General features: G+C 37.1%; 1 protein-coding gene across 6 annotated transcripts in view; it reads right to left on the reverse strand.

The window, feature by feature from the left end:
- The window catches only part of NCOA1 (nuclear receptor coactivator 1), a 241,137-nt gene that overhangs the window by 196,732 nt on the left and 23,873 nt on the right, over positions 1–20,532 (reverse strand). For 5 of the 6 annotated variants that reach the window (XM_039238320.1, XM_039238321.1, XM_039238318.1 and 2 more), the window contains exon 1: positions 20,476–20,526. The exons of the other annotated variant lie outside the window; for it this stretch is intronic. The gene's annotated coding sequence lies outside the window, so the exon portion shown is untranslated. Of the gene's footprint in view, positions 1–20,475; positions 20,527–20,532 lie in introns of those variants that run through there. 6 annotated transcript variants of the gene reach the window in all.

A 20,532-nucleotide genomic window follows, 5' to 3' on the forward strand; every position in this document is an offset into this window, starting at 1 on the left:
ATTGACAAATGCTGTAAATAATATCTGTGTACTTATGAAGTGGAATTACTAAATTAAAAGAATATCTTGATTTTAAATTATGATAGCCTTTGTTAGACTATGCTCTACAAAGTTCATCGGAGCTTAAAATATATATATGGAAATATGTCAGTAAATCTTCCAGTTCAGGGAAACTAAAATAAAGCAGAAAATTCTCTTAGTATGGCCCTAAACAAAGATGTTTTGAAGACTTTCAACTCTAAATAATCCACGATCCTTGTTAATCTAAAATAAATGTACAGTGAGTGGCAATGAGAATTGTGAGGCTCAGCATGTACCCCCCTCCACTATTCCAAAATCTTTTCTATTAAATTGGTAATACTTTTTTATTTAATATTTATAATCTATTTCTAAGAGGACTTGGCACAGTTACAAGTTAAGATACAAGCTAAGATGACTCATCACAAGAAAACTATGTAAATAAAATTCAAAATTACTGACACTGCAACAGTTGGTATGGCACATACTACCCTCTAAAGATGGCTGCTATTGACTGATTCCTTCTCTGTGCATGTCACCCCATCCATCGAGAGATGGGGTTAAAAGGGGGAAGCTGGTTGGCTCGGTCAGAAGAGCATGCGACTTTTGGTCTCAGGGTTGTGATTTCGAGCTTCCTCCTGGGTGTAGAGATTAAATAAATTTTAAAAAGGGGGGGGACTTATTTCCTAGCTCCTTATATCTTGCCTGGCCAAGATCTGACCAACAGGATGAGGTGAAAGTGATCTTCTCAAGCTCTAGAAAACAAGAGAATTGACTGCTTCCTTTTTCTCCCTCTTGGAAACTAGAAGCCATATAAGAAATCTAACTACCCTGAAACTATCATGCTGTGGAGAGGCCATGAAGAGACAGACCAAAGTGCCTTCTCACACTGTCCAGCTCTGTGCAGCCACCAGCTGACAGAGAGGTCCCTGCTCAAGTCACAGAGAACAGAATCCTCTAGCTAGGCCTGCTCAAATTCCTGATCCACAGAACTGTAAAAATAACAAATCAATGTTATTTTAAGACACTAAGTTTGGGGGTGATTTGTTACATGGCAGTAGGCAACTGAAACAAACACTTTTCAAGCTCATGATATCAGCAAACTATAAACACTGCGTATCAAATTTAGTTCTATGTTTTCCAAGTTACAAGTTTTTAATTTTTGATAAAGAAGAAAATATAAATTTTGTATCTGAACCATATGCACTTGTATAAAGAACAATAAACCTTAGCCCACTAGGTTTCAAATATAATTTTAGAAGATGCACATCATTCAAATAATGTTTCTTATTTGAAGAATAAGAAACTGAAGATAGATTCTTCAGACAGAGAGCATATCATTAAATCAGAACTCAGTATTGGCATTTTCATGTCAGGAGAGACTGAGATGACATGGTCCTGATACTTCTGTTCTAGGAACACTTAATACAAGAAACTAGATGAATACATAATTAAGATATTCATTATACTACCTTCTCATATTTGATATTTTAAGTGAGCTTTTGATAGACACTAAGTAGCTATCAATTTATGATTAAATCTTCTAATAAGAACACACAGAATACTCTATAAGGTTAGTTAAAGTTAGAGACATATACATGAATAGCCTAAAACAAATGAACCTTCCCCCTAGAACCGCTCCCACTGAAATCACCAATTTCTTTAATGTTATATCCCATGAAAAAATCTTGGTCCACCTCAACTTATTTCATCTTAAACACAAATAACCAGTCCCTATTAGTGCAGCCTTTTAGTGTAGCCCACACTCAAGGAATGGAGAATTAGGTTCTATCTCCTTGAAGAAGGGAAGTGTCTGCATAAATTACTTTGAATTCTTCTGTGCTGGATAAATAAATAAGTAGGGGCACTTATTTATTCAGTCACTTCTTTTAATCAGTATGGACTTAAGGATATTTATTTTATACTTTGAGCTATAATCCAATACTATGTTATTTGTTTTGTTGTTCAAATTTGTCCCTCTTTGGCCACTGGAAGCTCTTTCCAGTTGATTCCCGTATCCTTTTGCCAAGCCCCTACATTTTGGGATTTTGAATATATTCTTACTCTCAGCACTACAAAGTGTTCAAGGCTTATCTTGCATATTCCTGCCTCAGTCCGAGTATCAGTCATTTCCCAAAGAGCCTACTTCTTTTTATTGAAGATGGTTTTAGAAACCAAGATCCAGGAGTGCTTGTGCTACCAGGGTGTCATTGCTTCTAGGCCCTTTCAGTAGACAGAGCTAAGAAACAGGTGTATGTATATTGGGCCATTTATACACATGTTATCTATAATCATTTCCGTATCTATATGAACCTAAAATGAGTTCATACTGATGCCTCTAACTCTAATACAATACCACATGTTCATTCTAGCCTTTCCCTTGCCCAGGGTTATCTATAACCTCACTCTCCAAAGTGAGAAACCTAGCCCTCACAGTTTACCATCCATTTATTTACTTGTTTAATGCTAATATGCACACACGGTAGTTTCAGAATTGTTACCCTACACACTCCTGAATTTTTGCCCTATGTTTTTTGTCATTCCATCACCAAGTCTTATTAGAAGAATCCTTGTTTTAGATATATATGTTCCCAAGGTCTTTTACCTAAATAATCTCTTCTCTCTCTGCACATTCTACATCAGTGATCTTTCATATCTGTGACTTGAGTTACCTTCCCAATAACTCTCTCTAGCTCAGATCCCTCTCCTAAACTCCAAATCCACTTATCTATCTTCTGGATTGGCACCTCAAACTGAACTCATCATCCTTCCCTAATCTTCCTCTCTAAGATTCCCCTAGTGAATGGCATCATCATCATGTACCTACTGCACAAGCCAAAATCTTAGGAGCAGATCTGTCCTCTTCCCCCTACATCTTCCTAATATCCAACCACCAAAGCCTAAATCATTCTCAAATCCATCAACCACTCACCATCCCATGGTCCTACCATGGCCAGCCCAATATCACCTCTGACTAGAAATATTTGTTAGAACAAACAAATAAATTAGACAAATCTCTAAATGATCTTACTACCTTCAATACCTCCTGATATTCTCCACACTATAACCTGTGTTATCTCTCTAAAAAACAAACCAGATCACATCAGTTTTTCATGGTTAAAATCTTTTTAATAATTCCTCATTCCTCCCAAGATAACAGCAAATTACCCTGACACCATTTTCAAGGTTCTGTGTGATACTGTCCCTCATTATCTCTCTGGTGTCATCTGATCCTTTCTCCTACTCTGTACTCTCTGCAATCAACTAATCCAAAATCTTTTCAATTTCTCCCTCTTGTCTTCTTATCTCAACATACATGTTCCTTCTTCAGAAAGCCAGCTCCTGTTCTACACTCACATTTCCCCCTGCAGTCTACCCACTGTAGCATCCAGTGCACTGAATTGTGCCTACCGGTTATTTCTTCTAGACTGTAAACTTCATCAGGGCAAAGTTCACATTACCTTGTTTTTTTTACTGTATCCCAAGAGCCTATACAGCAGGAACACAATAAATGCTTAAAATAAATACTTTTGAGTTTCTGTTCTTGCTATTTCTGTGGCTTAGGTTTAATGGCTTTTTCACAGGTAATCAAAATAAAATACCTTCTATAAGGTATAAAGTTTAATGTTAATCTGTTAAATCAAGCTTACTAATTATATTATTCTATACAGTATTTCCTCAGATACTTTTCTTTTGTAAAAGATACAAAACCAGTATTATTTCTGAAGCCATGTCTGTCTGGCAATCTGTTTGCCTTCATATGTAAATGATAGTATGGTAAAGTATAAAAGTCTTGAGATCATAGCCTTTTCCCTCACAGCACTGCAGATAACTGCAGTAGTCACCAAACTCCAAACCAAAAAACAATACTATTCGGTGATGAAATTTTCACTAGCCCTGAATGCAGCAAAATCAATAAAAATGACAGTATTATTCACTGTAAAACAAAAATTATTCCATTATTTGGTTATATAGTACATGCTTGTTTAGCCAAAAAAGTTTGATAATTTATGTTAATTACTCAAGTTTTCTACCAGCATTTTATTTGCCCATAAATCCAAAGGTCTGGAATTCTCTGATTTAACATGTTCACTGAATATAAGATTATATTCCAATCTGATCATCTTTTCCTTTAAAATAATTTTGTTTTCCTCTCTGAATGCTTATAGAATTTTCTCTCATTCTTGAACATCATCTTGTTCATTACAATAATCACTCATCTTGCCATTTGGTGAGTTCTTTTTAAAATATAAGTCATCAGGGCACCTGGGTGGCTCAGTCGGTTAACCATCTGACTCTTGATTTTGGCTCAGATCAAGATCTCATGGTTCATGGGATTCAGCCCCTGCACTGGGCTGTGCGCCAACAGGGCACAGCCTACTCAGGATTCTCTCTCTCCTTCCCTCTTTGCCCCTCCCACACACGCATGTGCTCTCCCTCCCTCTGTCTCTCTTTCAAATAAATAAACTTAAAAAAAATTTTTTTGAATAGTAAAATAAAAATAAATTTTAAAAATTTCAGTTGTCAGTTTAGCAATATTTTCAACATGTTTTGAGTATTTCTTGATTACTTATGCATCATTTATTTTTTCCTTCTAGAACAGTCAACTTATGTATACCATTATCTCTTGGATCTATCTACTGTATCCATTATCTTTTCTGTCATGATCCATTTCTTTCTTTACATAACCTTGGGACATCAGTTGGAATTAATGTTCTCATTCACTAATATGATTCTTCTCTGGATATGCAATTGCTTTTCACTATTACTTACTTTAGTTCAAATTAATGATTTTGTTTTCTAAAAACTTTTTCCTATTCTCCAAATACCCATTGTTCATGACAATCACCTCTTAAATTTCACTGAGTCTAAGAATTTGGTTTTTTTTTACATCTGGCACAGTGTCATAACTACTTTGCAGAAAGCTATCTGCTTTGAAATTTCAAATTATTCCTTCTTTTGAACTGCTGAGTCTTATCTCCTACGATTTTTCTGTTTGCTCATACTTACAAGAAGGACAGCCATGTATTTTCAGAATCAAGCTGAGAAAAACTCTCTTAAGAATTATTTAGATCAGTGTTAAAATCTTTTTCAGAAAATCTCCCCTTAATGCCAACGCTGGAAACCCCAAACCAGCTGGGGCTACCACCTCTCCTCTGACTGCTGAAGCTAGCCTCAATAATAGTCTCAATCCAGTCAGTGGACTAGCTCTCTGTGTCAGTTCGGATTAGGTTCAGCTGCACATGAACAAATAAATACCTGTGGTTGACAGAAAAGAGAGGTTTATTTTCTCTCACATAAGGCATCTGGAGGTAGGTGCGTTAACATGGACCGAAGGCTCTGTGCTCACCACAGACTCCCGTGTGTTCTATCATTTTGCTCTGCCAGCCCTACCCCATAGCATCTATGCTCAAAGTCATCCCATGGTCAAAAAACTATCATGGCGCCTCCAGAAATCACATTCATGTCCCAAGCAGAATAAAGAAGGGAAGGATGAGAGCTCCTTCTGAGGCTTCCCAGATGAGTCCACCTCTTTTAAAGAGCTTTCCTAGAAGCCCTACCCTAAGACTTCTATTTACAACTTCTGGGAAATGTTTTATTTTATAGCTGGGCTTAATGAGGTGTCCACAATATAGTGGTAATGTTACAAGAATGAAAAGAGGCAACCAGGCCTCTCAACGCCATCATTTTTCTCTCTCTCCTGAACAAGATTCTATTTTGCCAACATCTCTCTTGATATAAAGTCAAACAAGAGATGTCAAACAAGAGATGTTACATGTATTTTCACCAGGGCAGGATAATTAATTCTTACTGTCAGAACATAATACTTCAGTTAATGTATATTAAGATTGCCCAAATTTTCCCTAAAGTCATATCAAACTTCTAATTGTCTAAAATGCACTTTTTTTTTTTTTTGCTAGAACTATTCCAAAATGGGATTCTGGAACTAAGTGTATTTGTGCAACTGATTTTCAATGACTCTTAACTGAACATCTTCAGTGTGACACTGCGGTCAAGTTAAAAACACAAAAAGACCTTGAAAGACTTATGGTATCAAGTAGCTGAGGAGAGAGAGCATACAAATAAATGAACAAAAAGGTATGATAGCATATAAATCTTTCCAAAGAAAAGAGACAATGAGTGCTACAAAAATGTAGCCCTGGGAGAAAAGTAAAATGGGAGGAGGTAAAATAAGAGAATGAAAGAAACCCCGTGACAAAGTTTTTAAGAAACTAGCAGAGAAGAAGAGAAGCTAGAGAAGAAAAAAAGACTACAGAACAACATCCTCTCCTCCAACCCTGCACCCCCTCCGTATCTCAGCTTCTACAGATCTCACTCCTCTACAAAACCTACGACTGCAGAATCTAGTTTCACGCGCTCTACCATCTTACCTTCCATGTATTCTTTAACTCAGGTGGGTTTTTTTAGATGAATATGTTTATTTAACAAGTACTGTTATTATTATTCATAATATTTTGGATTGCTAACTTTAACTCAGGTTTTAATCAGGTTTTTAATCAGGTTTTAATCCCACCACTCCACTCAAGCTGCTGCCTGTCTCTACTGAATTGGCAAATCACCACTTAGCCCTTATTTTCTCTTGGTAATCTGACATTGTTGACCACTCCCCTACTTCTCTGGTTTCCAGGACATTAGTCTTGCTATATCTCTTACTCTTCCAACCCTTCCTTGCCCATGCTGGCTCCTCCTCTTCCATACAGCTCTCAAATGGAAGTAGTCATTGGGTCTCAAAATCTGTATTTCTCATGAGCAAATTCATCTATGAAAGTGAAACCCAACACCACTATCACCTATACAGGACTTCCAAAATTGACTCAAGCCCAAACATTTGAGTTCTGAATCCATATATCCACTAGTCTAACAAAAAATACTTGTCCACCTCTCTGTCCCACAGGAATCTCAAGCTCAACCCTAGCCCCCAAAACTGCTTTTACTCTTCAATTTGTTAGTGTGGTTTCAGGAAATATTACTTCTCCAGTTAACCTAATCAAAAAACCTAGAAAGAGTTCAGATGCCTTCTTCTCTCACATTCCCACACCCAAGCGGTCTTATCAATTCTATGTTTTTAACATCTCTCGTATTTGTTTCCTCAGCTGTATCCCTACTGCTACTATCTTAGTTCAGGATCTCATTATATCACGGGATCATCAGAAAGAGCCAGTTCTCTCTGCTACCAGTCATGTAGCATTCTAATCCATCCTCCACGGGCACCAACTAGATTGCTCCACTTCAACGCCCATAATTTTCATTCCCCAGATCTCTAACTGACTCTTCTTAATAAGTGCCACCCCTATTTTATAATCACTTGCTTTTGTTAAGAACATAATGAAGTCCTTATCTCTAAAATTATTGGCTAAACCTAATTTAGAATCTGTCCTAGTAACTTTTTACTAGACTCTGAGCTCTTCTCTTTTTTGATTCTCTTGCATGGTGCTGGCTTTCCTGAAACATTTGGCAATTCTTATCCTTATATTTGGGATTCTGTTACATTCTGCTGGCTTCTGTCGGTATTTCATTCAGGAAGCAATACTCATATTGTTTTCAGGAGGAGTGGAGGAAGAGCAAACACGGTGCTTCGGGGCCTGGTCTTCCACATACGAGTACAACCAGATACTCATGGTGCTTCACCATCTCATAGACCCAGGCTCCTACATGCAGTTCTCACTTGGAAACTGACCTTTTGCTTGAGCGGAAGTGGTATCAGAATGTACACAGGTTGGAGCTGCTTATGTTACAGTAAGGCTAATTAATCACCTTATTGATAATTCTGGGATGCTTCCTGCTCTCAGTTTCCCCCACCTCTGGATATGAGTGTTACCCAATGGAACTCCTATTTTCAGAAATGCTTCAGAGTATCTGCTTTATAGAGATTTCCCCTTCTTATTTCTCTTTTTTCCTAATTTTGTATTTTATTTTAGAGAGAGAGAGAGCATAAGCAGGGGAGAGGGGCAGAGGGAGAGGGAGAGGGGGAGAGAGAGAGAGAGAGAGAGAGAGAGAGAGAGAGAGAGAGAGAGAGAGAGAGAATCTTCAGCAGGCTCCACGCAGAACTCAGTCCTACAACCCCGAGATCATGACCTGAGCCAAAATCAAGCCTCAGACGCTCAACTGACTGAGCCACCCAGGCACCCCTTATTTCTTATTTCTATGGATGACTACATATATATTTTTCTATTATGTCTACAGATTTGGTGAAGGAAAGCAAAAGTAGTGAATGTTCAATATGTCTTCTTGAAATTGGGTCAAAATAAGTTTTCTAAAATGCAGAGCACATCATGAATCTGTGACTTTCCTATCTTAAAACCCACTATGGGCTCCCAACGTCCTACAGACAAACTCTAAATGCCTAACTATCACAATGTCCTCTACAATACAGCTGATGACTCCAAACATCTTCCCATTCCCCATGCAATACCCTTCATCGTCCAGCCACACCTATCTACTTAGAGTTGGCCATACACAACATGCTTTCTTCAGAACTTCATACCTTTGTATTTATCACTCCTTTGGTCTTTAATGCTTCCTTCCTCAGCTCTTTTAGTCCTCTAGGCATTCTTCAAAACCCAGTTTCAAAAGAACACAAAGAAATGCATATCAGGATATTAAGAGTGGTTGTTTTCCTGAGTTTCACTATCTATATTTACTAATTTCTTCTTTACATTAAGAATCTACTCTTCCACTGAGGGAAAAAGAAGCTTTTTTCCATTCTAAAACTCTGGTGAGGGGTCCTCTCCTCTGTAAACCCTTACTTGACTAGCCAAAAGAGATTCACTTCCTCTCTGTGCCAACACATCGCTATGTTACACCCCTCCCTTTTTTAGACCATACTGCATTGAAAGTTTTTCTTCACCTACTAGACTATAAACTACTTAAAGACAGAGTTCTGTGTCTTCTTGATCTTCCCAGAACTTAAAAGAACCTGAAATTCTGCACATGCCTAATAAATGTTTGCTAGATAAATGAATAAAAAATAAAACTGGAAGAATCAGGAACAGGCAGTTTCACAATCATATGAACTGGTCTCAGAAAGTCAGTTAACTTTTCCTCCTAGAAAAAAGAAAGAGGAAAAGTATACACAGATTTTAGAAATAGTAAGTAAAATATAATAATTATGCAATTATTTTAAATCATAAAAGATTTTAAGAGATCAGCACATGCAAGCCCTCAAGTTACAGATTAAAAGAACCACTTCCCAGGGAGACAGGTAAAGTGTCTGCTCAAACTCAGAACCTATAATAGAACATGGATTCGAACCCGGATCTTCTAATTCCCATTACAAAGCTCATTCAACTTTATTGACTTATCCTATTGCTGTTCCTGTCATGTGAGGCTTAGGAAGGATAATACCATCTTTATAGCTGAATACTGCTTAAAAATGATAGTTCTCCACCATCTGCACCATCTGCAGATGCACCATGACCTAAATGTAGCCACGGTTTGCCTTAGAATAAGACTTCTCTTGGAGGTGGCTACTAGTGCTCAAACTGGGGAAGGAAAGGTGAAAAGCATTCACTCAGGCCATAGATTTGATTTTACCAGGTGACCAAATACCAAACAGAGAAGATAGATCTTGTGGATCTATTCTGTAATTTTATCAGACACCCTGAAAAGCAAACAAGCAAATAAAAGGTCATCTCTTAACACTGAAAGTATCAGTTGAGCACTGGACTCTTTGATTTTGGCTCAGGTCATGATCACAAGATTGTGGGATAGAGCCCCGAAGTCAGGTTCTGTGCTGAGTGTAGAGTCTGCTTAAGATTCTCTTTCTCCCTATGCCCCCTCCCCTACTTATGCAAGCTCTCTCTCTCAAATGAAAAATAAATAAAAATGAAAAAAAAAGAAACAAAGTAAGGCAAATTTCCCAAACCTGCATAGTTATAGGCTTATAAGGAAAGAAAGGAGGTTTTTGTTAGTCTGCTTGTGAAAATGGGTTATTCCCTTCCCCCATCCTACAAACAAAAGTTAGGGTAGTTTTCAAATGAGCAGTCCATCATTGCTATTCGATAACACTCACAAAGCCATAAGATCATTTTTTATTATGAGGCTTTAATACTGCTGAAATGAGGCTATAAAGAAATCTGATATTATAAGAAATTCCCACAAGACTTTGGCTCCACAGCAATCAACCTCTCTTAAGAGATACCTTCTATCTAAAATATTCATAAGTACATTTTCTTTACCTTACCTTTCAACCTCAAGATGTTTCTCAGTTCCTTCTCTCCCTACCAGCACTGAAAAGATTTGCAAAGGTCCTACACATTCAAGTCTAAATACATGTGGACTCTGGACTTTGCCATTTAAAAATTTTAATATTTTATTTATTTTTGAGAGAGAGAGCGAGCAAGCATGAGTCGGGGAGGGGCAGAGAAAGAAGGAGACAGAATCCAAAGCAGGCTCCAGGCTCTGAGCTGTCAGTGCAGATCTCAAGGTGAACCACGAGATCATGACCTGTGCCTAAGTCAGACGCTCAACTGACTGGGCCACTCAAGAGGCCCGGGACTTTGCCATTTTAAAGGAAGTACAGAACTAAGTAAAAGAAAAATGCAAAATAACCTAGCTTGAGACAGAGTGACTGCAATGCCACTGCACGTTAGTATGTCTCATCTGCGTATGGATTATAAACTAGTGGGAAATAACTATGTCAACAAAAGCCAGATTAAGAATATGGGGCCTCTGTAGGAACAAAGAACCAATAAGGCCCCTGAGAGAACAGAAGCTAAAATCTGAAACATAGGCTCAGGGCCATACTATTACAAAAGTGAAGTATAAGAAACAGATGTGTCTTGGGGCGCCTGGGTGGCTTAGTCGGTTAAGCATCTGACTTTCGCTTAGGTCATGATCTCGCGGTTTGTGGGTTCGAGCCCCGCGTCGGGCTCTGTGCTGACTGCCAGCTCAGAGCCTGGAGCCTGTTTCAGTCTGTGTCTCCCTCTCTCTCTGACCCTCCCCTGCTCACGCTGTCTCTCTCTCTCTCTCCTAGAAATAAAAAAAAAAAAAAAAAACCATAAAAAAAAAAGAAACAGATGTGTCTTTATTTCCCAAAATAAATACCCTTGATTAGCCAGAAATTCCATAGTGTTAGTCACAATAAAAATTTATTCACTAAGATGTCATAACATAAATAAATGGCAAAGTGAATGTAATTATTAAAACAATGATCCATCTCTAACTCTTAATGGTAAACAAACTGATAGGGTTTTTTTGTTTAAATCAAAAGTGTATTGAATTATCTTTTGTCCAACACTTCTTCGGATATTCTGCTGACCAGTAAAAGATTTTCAAAATTGTAGCACCAGAAAAATAAGCTACTGCTTAATTCTGAAAGTGGTAATCTTTGGTTGCAACTCTGATGTACTTGGCAATTTTTAGTGAGAAATTAATAAAATGCTATTTTTGATAAGTAGTAGAGAATCTCTTAGTTCATGGAGGGGGTTATGCTAAGAACTTAAATAATCTGAGAAATTTAAAAGTAATTTTTTTATATCTACAGTATCCTGGGGTGCCTGGGTGGCTCAGTGGGTTAAGTGTCCGACTTCGGCTCAGATCATGATCTCACAGTTCGTGGGTTTGAGCCCTACATCAGGCTCTGTGCTGACAGCTCTGAGTCTGGAGCCTGCTTTAGATTCTGTGTCTCCCTCCTTCTCTGCCCCTCCCCCACACACACAGTGTGTGTGTGTGTGTCTCTCTCTCTCTTTCTCTCATTCTCTCTCAAAAAATAAACAGTAAAAAATGTTTTTTAATAAATAAATCTACAATATGCTAAAATGAAAAAAAATGTGTACATTTTACCACTAGCTGAATTATCTAAGAGCTTAAGTTATGTCATTATGCTAAATAGGGCTGATCTTTTCATAGCAGTTTTCACAGCATAACCATCAAAAAAAACTTAGGTGGATAAATCAGGACAATACTAAAGAGAATACATAAATGCTGCACTGATCTTTCAAATACCCTTCTAGAGAAAAAAAAAAAAAACAGTAGAAAGGAAGTGGTTAAGGATACTTCCAGGCAGAGAAGCTGTCCATAAACCCTGACCCTACAAAATGCTAACTAACCACTCAATACCCACCAAGGAACAGCTTCAGGCCTCCCTGTTAAATTTTTTTTTCAATGACTTGCTCCAATAATTCAAAAAAATTTTGTTCATCAGATCTGCTAACAACATAAAGCTGAGTAGCTTAGACAATGTGATAAATGAAAATTACACTTGGTAAAATATCTAAAGGATAGAACACTAGGTTAAAAACAAACTAGATCTAAATTAAGGGTGATATATAGATAAATGTCGGCCATATAGTATTCTTTATTAGCTGCATATTTTTATATATTCTTTTGCATCTATTAAATGTGTAAATGAAACATTTTTTAAAAGTTAATAGTAAACAGGGGAGCCTGGGTAACTCAGTCAGTTTTAAGTGTCCAACTCGATCTCTGCTCAGGTCTTGATCTCAGGGTCATGAGTTCAGGGCCCACTGACTCAGCGCTGGGCATGAAGCCCACTTAAAAAATTTTAAAAAGTAACAGTAAGTAAAGCACTAGAATAAAGCATATTAAAGTCCTTTCAACAGATTATTTCATTTAATTATCATAACAATCCTAGTGATAAGGCATTACTGTCCTCATTTAAAAAAAAAAAAAGCCAAGTTAATAATCCAAGGACACTACTACTGAATGGGAAAACTCAATCTTTTTGTCCCTATTGTCCCTGGCTTGATTCACTACATCATTCTCTTCTCTGAAGTTAAAATGAAGACAGGAAGATGTGGATTAATAGCCAATTATGAAAATAAATAGATAGATAAATAGGTAAATACATAAATAAATTCATCTACAGGCTTACATGACCAAAGTAGTTAATGGGAACAAAATGCAGGATATAGTTATTTAAAAAAAAGAAAAAAAAAAAATAGTTGCAAACTTGGACTATCTTGAGCACCCTGATAAAAGGAACCCGTTCTGAGCTCAGCTGATTAGAATCACATTTAAACCATGAGATGAGTTTTTTGAATACCATGATTTCGAGGACTTAAAGTTAGAGACTATCTAGAAGGATTTCCAAGTTTGAAAACAATGGCATCCAAGAAAAAATTAGGCTATGGAAATCAGGCTGAAAAAGAGAAGCATATGGGAAAATAGACTAGCTATGATCATAAAGAGACATCAAAGCAGTCATCAAATATCTGAACCCTTGGCCTATCAAAATGGACAGAGTTGTGTTCTATATGACTTCAGAGAGTATAACTAGGACGAATAAATAGACAATGTAAAGAAGCCAACCCCACAATCATTATTACTAAAGATAATCAAACAGAAGAGAGATGGACTAAAAACCCAAAGGTTCCAGGGGGTTAAAAGATACAAACTTCCAGCTATAAAATAAATAAATCAGAGGATGTAATATGCAGCAGCATGGTAACTACAGTTAATATTACTGTAGTACATATTTGGAAACTGTCAACAGAGTAAATTCTTTTTTTTTTATTTTTTTTAATGTTTTATTTATTTCTAGGAGAGAGAGAGAGTGAGAGACAGCGTGAGCAGGGGAGGGTCAGAGAGAGAGGAAGTCACAGACTGAAACAGGCTCCAGGCTCTGAGCTGGCAGTCAGCACAGAGCCCGAGGCGGGGCTCGAACCCACGAACCGCGAAATCATGACCTAAGCGAAAGTTGGACGCTTAACCGACTAAGCCACCCAGGCACCCCTAGCAAATTCTAAAAGTTCTCATCACCAGAAAAAAAAAAGTTTGTAACTCTGTATGGTGACAGAGGATAACCAGATTTATTTGATCATTTCACAGGGTATACAAACATCAAATCATTACATTGTACACCTGAAATTAATATAACATCAATAATATGTCAATCATATCCCAAAATTTTAAAAGGTCCCTTAAAAATCTCAGATTCTTTTTCCCTAAGCCTTATCCTTAAAATGAGGGCTCTGTTCTCCAAAACAAATTGTATTCTTGATTTTAACTGTATGTTAGTCATTTAACATTTTATATGCATAGTTGTATAAAAGAAATGTCACAAATGATGGTCCAATTGGCAGGCTAGTCTACAGAAGCTTATTTTACAAAGCTGCACTACAATATTTACTACAGTGGAATTACATTTTATTTGCTTTTATCTTTCCCAAATTCAACCTAATCTTCACCCCCATATGAGTCTCCCAAATATGGTAAATGAGACTACATTGAAGAATCAGCCTAAGCTGGACGCATGTAAGCAGGAGGTCATCAGGTCAAGACAGCCTTAAAGAAAAAATGTCCTTTTTTTCCCCTACAAGTGGTTGCTCCCTAAAGTGTCATCTCTAGTAATTTTTTACTAAAGCAATTTGCCTTATTTAAATTCCATATTTCTGCACAGCCTTCTTCATGACCCTCTTCCCTAATTTCAGTAACCTTAAATTCCCCTACACTATAGAACCCTACTCTAGCCGTACTCTGGCTGCCCCAACTTACCATTAATACCCTGATTTCCAATATTACATTTGTCCCTTCTAATCACAACCAGGAGTGTAGAGCCAATCTGACTAGAACAGGTTATAAATTCTTAACCTAATCAGAGGTATCTGAAGCAGGTTATTTGTCTATCTAAATGAATGCTTAACACACAGAATTTCAGGCAACATAATACGGTGAAATTTAAAAATTATAATGTTGATTAAGATATTTTTGTGCAAAGTTCATCATAAGCCTTGTCTGAAATCAGCTCACATAATAAGTGGATTCTGTTTCATAACCTTTCTCCTTCCTCTAATTCTAGGTTTCTAAGAATTGTATCCCTGATTTATAGGCAGAGGAAGTCTGGGACTGGGAAAAATGGCTTCCACTGGTACTTGTGTAAATTAATAAACTGCAATTAGAGAAAAACCTTAAATAGATAAATAAAATATTAAGAAGTCTGGGAAATTCTAAGAATGAGGAAAATGAGTCTATATACTTGTCCAAGGTTTAACATGACATCTGCTTTCCCATCAAAGGTCAACAAATGTGGTAGAAAGACAACAATCTATCAGCTTTAAAATACAGGTATAAATGATGATGATGGGGGGAGCTGATTAGGTGTAATAAAAACAACTAGGAGAATGATATTGAGGGGAAGGTAGAAGGACACAGTCAACAAAGAGATCTTTTGAAATGAATTAATAACCTGAACACAAATAATCTACCGACAGATAATCATGACTTGACTGTACATATAACTAAAGGTAAATACATATTATTCTTAATTAACACATAAAATGTTTAGAACAGGGCTTGGTATATAATAAATACTCATAAAGTGTTCACTTCTACAACTATTAGTTTATAATACCCACCGTTTGTAGTTTAAAGGAATTCTGAGAACTTAATCCTACCCACTCCTAAGGGTTACGAGTAATACATATTTTAAGATAAACACAAACCAAATGCATTACCACTTGCAGACTTCTGAAGATAAGAATCTTCCTTACCCTGATGTGTTACACTATATCACAGATGTGTTACACTACACAGATCACAATAATGTGTTACACTACAAATTACTAGAAAACATTACATTGCTAATGATTAAAGTTGTACTTCACCCTTTTCATCCTTGACAATCTTGAGCCTTCTTCCCATCTATTTTAATATCTGGTTAAAACTGTCCCTCAATGTACCATGGGGGAGAAGAAGGGGGGAAATGGTGGGGAAGAGGGAGAGAGGCAAACCATGAGAGAGACTCTTGAATGCTGAGAAAAAACTTAGGACTGATGGATGTGGGGGGAAGGGGGGAGATGGGCATGGAGGGGGGCACTTGTGAGGATGAGCACTGAGTGTTATATGGAAACCAACTTGACAATAAACTATTTGTGGAAAAAAAAGGATCAACTCGAAAAAAAAAAAAAGAAATAAAGCTTATATTCCAAAGGTTAAAAAAAAAAAAAAAAAAAACCTGTCCCTCAATGTACATTTTGGTTACTACATCCTTTTTTTCAGCTGTCCTCCCTCTTCCCAATTCTACCCCACCCCCAAATCAGGACCTAACCTCTAGCTCCCACAGAGTTGGGCACATCTGGCATATTCTCTTTGTACCTTCCAAATGCCTCTAATGGGTTCCCTTATCACATACCATTATAATAACTGCTGCTATATCTACTGCCACTGTAGTCTGACAGTTCCTTGAGAACAAGGTCCATGTTTTCTTCATCTTTATGAGGCTAGCACACAAAGCCTGATTCTAAAGGCTTCTAAATGTTTGTTGAATGAATGACCCTATCCTTCAGAAATTAACTACATCACAAGAAGTAGTTTGGTAAATTACAGTAGAGCTAGATAAAGTATTACATAGTTACTGAATCATTATAAAAATTAAATCATTATGAAAACTCAGTAATAACTGTTAGAGGGGCTGCATATCACAGTGACTCAGAGCATGAGATCTGGAGCCAGTGCCAGCTTTCATTCATTCATTCAACAGACATTTGATGAGAGACCACTTTAAGCCAGGCACTGTTCTATCCTGACCTCACAGAATTTCCCATGCCCATGGGAAGAGGCAAACAATAAACACAATAAAACAAGTAAATTGTTCAGTGATATTTATAAGGTGATATGTATTAGAGAGTAAAAAAGAGCAGGGAAAGGGACTGTGAGTGAAAAGGGACACTGAATAGCATGCTATGTGTAGACCTCCTTTACTCAAGGTGAGATCTGAGCTAATGCTTCAAGTTCAGTGGGATATCTAAGAAACTGTCAGACTGTTTTCCAAACTGACTGCACCATTTTCTATTTCCAACAGCAGTGTTTGAAGATTCTGATTTCTCCACATTCCAATAAACACTTGTTATTATCTGACTTTTTTTTAATTCTAGCCATCACAGTAGATGTGAAGCGGTATCTCTTTGTGCTCTGGTTTACATTTCTCTGACGGCTGTTCTTTCTCCCCTACACTCTTAATAGTGTCTTTTCAAGGTCAGAAGTTCTAAATTTTGAAGACACTCAATTCAATTTTTTCTTTTACAGATCATGCCTTTTGTACTGAATGTAAGAAATCTTTGCCTAACCAATGTCACAAAGGTTGTATACTATTCTTTTGTCTACAAGTGTCAAAGTTTTAAGTTTTATATTGAGTTCTAAATACTCGACTTGGAGTATTTAGTAACTCCATTTGGAGTTAATTTTTTTCTTTTACTGTGGTACAAAATATGGATCAAAGTCCAGTTTTTTGCATGTGGACATCCATTTGTTGAAGACTGCCCTTTTGCGACTGAAATGCTTTGGTAACTTTGCCAAAAATCAACTTAACATATGTGTATGGATCTATTCCTGCACTCTCACGGAGAGTATAGTATAAAATGTGCAAATTCAAATCTCTACAGTTGCCAAAGTTAACAAAAGTGTGTAAATGGGGCAAATGTAGGCCAACAGGAAGAAGTGGGGGCTATATCTTACTGAACGGAATACATGCTATCCTTAAAGCACTCAAATTCAACAGATATTAAAACACTGTGTAGGGGCTTCTGGGTAACTCAGTTGGTTAAGCGTCTGACTTTGACTCAGGTTATGATCTCACAGTTCATGAGTTCGAACCCTACCTCAGGCTCTATGCTGACAGCTCAGAGCCTAGAGACTGCTTCAGATTCTGTGTATCCCTCTCTCTCTGCCCCTCCCCTGCTCATGCTCTGTCTCTCTCTCTCTCCTTCAAAAATAAACATAAAAAACAAAACACACAAACAAAAAATAAAACAAAACAACGTGTAGACCAAAACACTGGTGTGTTTATGTGGTTGAGGGGTGTGTATAGGAAAAAAACATTGGTATATTAATATATTAAAGATATGTTAAAAATGAAAAAAGATAGAGAGGAGACTAAATTGGGGAAAAGGTTAAAGGCAATTTTATAGCAATAGGTAAAATAGAGGGAGTAACAGAAAGGGAGAAAGATGACACTAACAGATGGGAGAAGAAGCTTAAAAGGTCAGATACCAGACTGAGAATTAAAAGGGGTTAGGCCAAGTGTTTTGTTTTTTTTTTTTTTTAAAGGTAAGGTTAACTAATATAACTATTAATAACAATTTCAGAAGGGCAGCCATAGTTTGGCTCAGTTAACAACAATGACATAATTATTTACATTTATAGCTTAGTTAACTTTTGTCTTTGCTCCTCCACAATTAAAAAAGGGAAAAACCAGGGCATCTGGGTGGCTCAGTCGGTTAAGGGACCAACTCTTGATCTGGGCTCAGGTCACTACCTCCTGGTTCCTAGTTCGAGCCCCATGTGAGGCTCTGTGCTGCCTGCACAGAGCCTGCTTGGGATTCTCTCTCTCCCTGTCTGTCCCTCCCCTGTTTGCTCTCTCTCTTTCAAAAATAAATAAGCCTTTTTTTAAAAAAAGGGAATGACTTATCCATATTCTTGAAGAGAAAAAATGTATTCTGTAGGGCAGGGTCGGTGTCACTTTGTGCCTTTATAGCCTGCAGAGCAAGGTTCGTTCTTTTTACCACTGGGCAGCCTGCACGGAGGAGGTCGGACTCCGGCGGCTCCAAGCTGCCTGCCTGCTGCTGGCTGAGCCGCTAGGGCTGTTCCTCCGTGACAGACTAAGAATACCTTCTTTCTTAAAGGAAATTCACTGAAGTTTCCTGTTTCTTGTTTGTTTTGTTTGTTTTTAACTCCTGATCCAAAAAATTAAAGAACAGCTATTTGCTTTGGAAAAAACACCCAAAACTCTGAATAAAATTATAAATCCATATTGTAACTTACAGAAATCCAGCACAATATTAATAGTTTTGTCTAGGCACAGGACTATATGGAGTTAGTTACTTGCTCTAAGTGTTTTGTCCCTTCTATTTCTTAATATTTTTCTCTATTTTCTACAACATTCCATTTCCTTTCCTAAAATGGGGGACAAAAACAAGCAAGACAAGTTTCAACCAAGTAACATATCATGAATTACCTATAAGCTCTTAAAATACCAAAAGAGAAATAAATTTAACATGGGTGCCAAAGAAATGTCCCCAAAATAAATTATTCCTAAATGCACATTTAATAATTTGGGAACTTCAGAAGAAATATGGTTTTAATCCTATTTTTTTTTAATTGGAGATAAGCTCTTTCTTAATGCTAAACTAGATTTAACAGCTATAACTTACTGTGATGTCTGGAGTTCGAGCAAGGGTCAAGCTGTGATAAGCACCTTTATTTCTGGCTCACACATTTGCTTCTTAATCCAATAAACGTGTATCATCTCTGTCTCGGAGCTATCAGTATATATCAAATATAACTACCAGATTCACCCATCACTCATTATAATACTTCACTATATTTACCTTGTATAAATGATCACAAATGTCTTTCATTGTCAAAATCTTAAACCATAAAAAATTTAACTTTGTATTTATGTTTACATTTTACTGCCCTAACATGTATCCTATACCAATTTTATTAATTGGTTAATATTTATTTTAAGTCATAGTTGCTAGAGACCAGAATTTTACTTTACTTGCTCTATAAAGAGTATAATCAAATAAAATACAGGTAATGAAGACTATTACCAGTGCTTATAGGACTGTGTCATTGCCAAGAGGTTAAAAGTTGCTATTTTTCAATTAAATTTGTCAACTGAATTATGGGTTACACCAGAATAAGTTAGTCACAAATCTGGAGCCACACAGTTCCAGGAGCCTGTTCATTTGATAGTATAAAGATTTCCTTATTCATGCCAAGGGCTTCTAAAGTCGGCCAGAGAAATTGTTGAACCTAATAACTACTCACCATCTACAACCTGATGAATTCATTACTTTAGATAATGCTAAAACTTGGTGGAGGAAATGTACAGGAAGTAAAACTCTTATACTCTGGCAGTAATATCTAAATTTTTTTAATGTTTTATTTATTTCTAGGAGAGAGAGAGAGACAGCATGAGCAGGGGAGGGTCAGAGAGAGAGGGAGTCACAGACTGAAACAGGCTCCAGGCTCTGAGCTGGCAGTCAGCACAGAGCCCGACGCGGGGCTCGAACCCACGAACCGCGAGATCATGACCTAAGCGAAAGTCGGACGCTTAACCGACTAAGCCACCCAGGTGCCTCTCTGGCAGTAATATCTAAACTGGTGTACTTCACTAAGTAATATCAAATTATTCTTCAAAATGAAGAGGCATATACTCCTCAACCAGCGATTCCAATCCTAAACACACACACACACACACACACACAACCTCTATAGAAATTCACACATGTTCACAAGAAGCATGTTCAGGACTGCAGTATTGTCTAATAACAAGAAAACTGGAAACTACCTAATAACTACCCAAAGACAAACAGGTAAATAAATTATGGTGGAGCTACACAACAGAAAAATGTTGAGGGAAGAAAAGTACATTTCAAGAGCATATTACAGTATATTATATATCTAAATTTTAAAAACATGCAACATAGTTATATTATTTAAGGAAACAAATATATTCAGGATACTATTTACCTGTAGGGAATGGGTAGGAAGATAAAATGAGAGAATGGTACACAGAGGGTTCAATTC

This window comes from Hyaena hyaena, unplaced genomic scaffold (assembly GCF_003009895.1).
Source record: "Hyaena hyaena isolate Hyena2069 unplaced genomic scaffold, ASM300989v1 scaffold_138, whole genome shotgun sequence".
NCBI classification, from domain to species: Eukaryota; Metazoa; Chordata; class Mammalia; order Carnivora; family Hyaenidae; genus Hyaena; species Hyaena hyaena.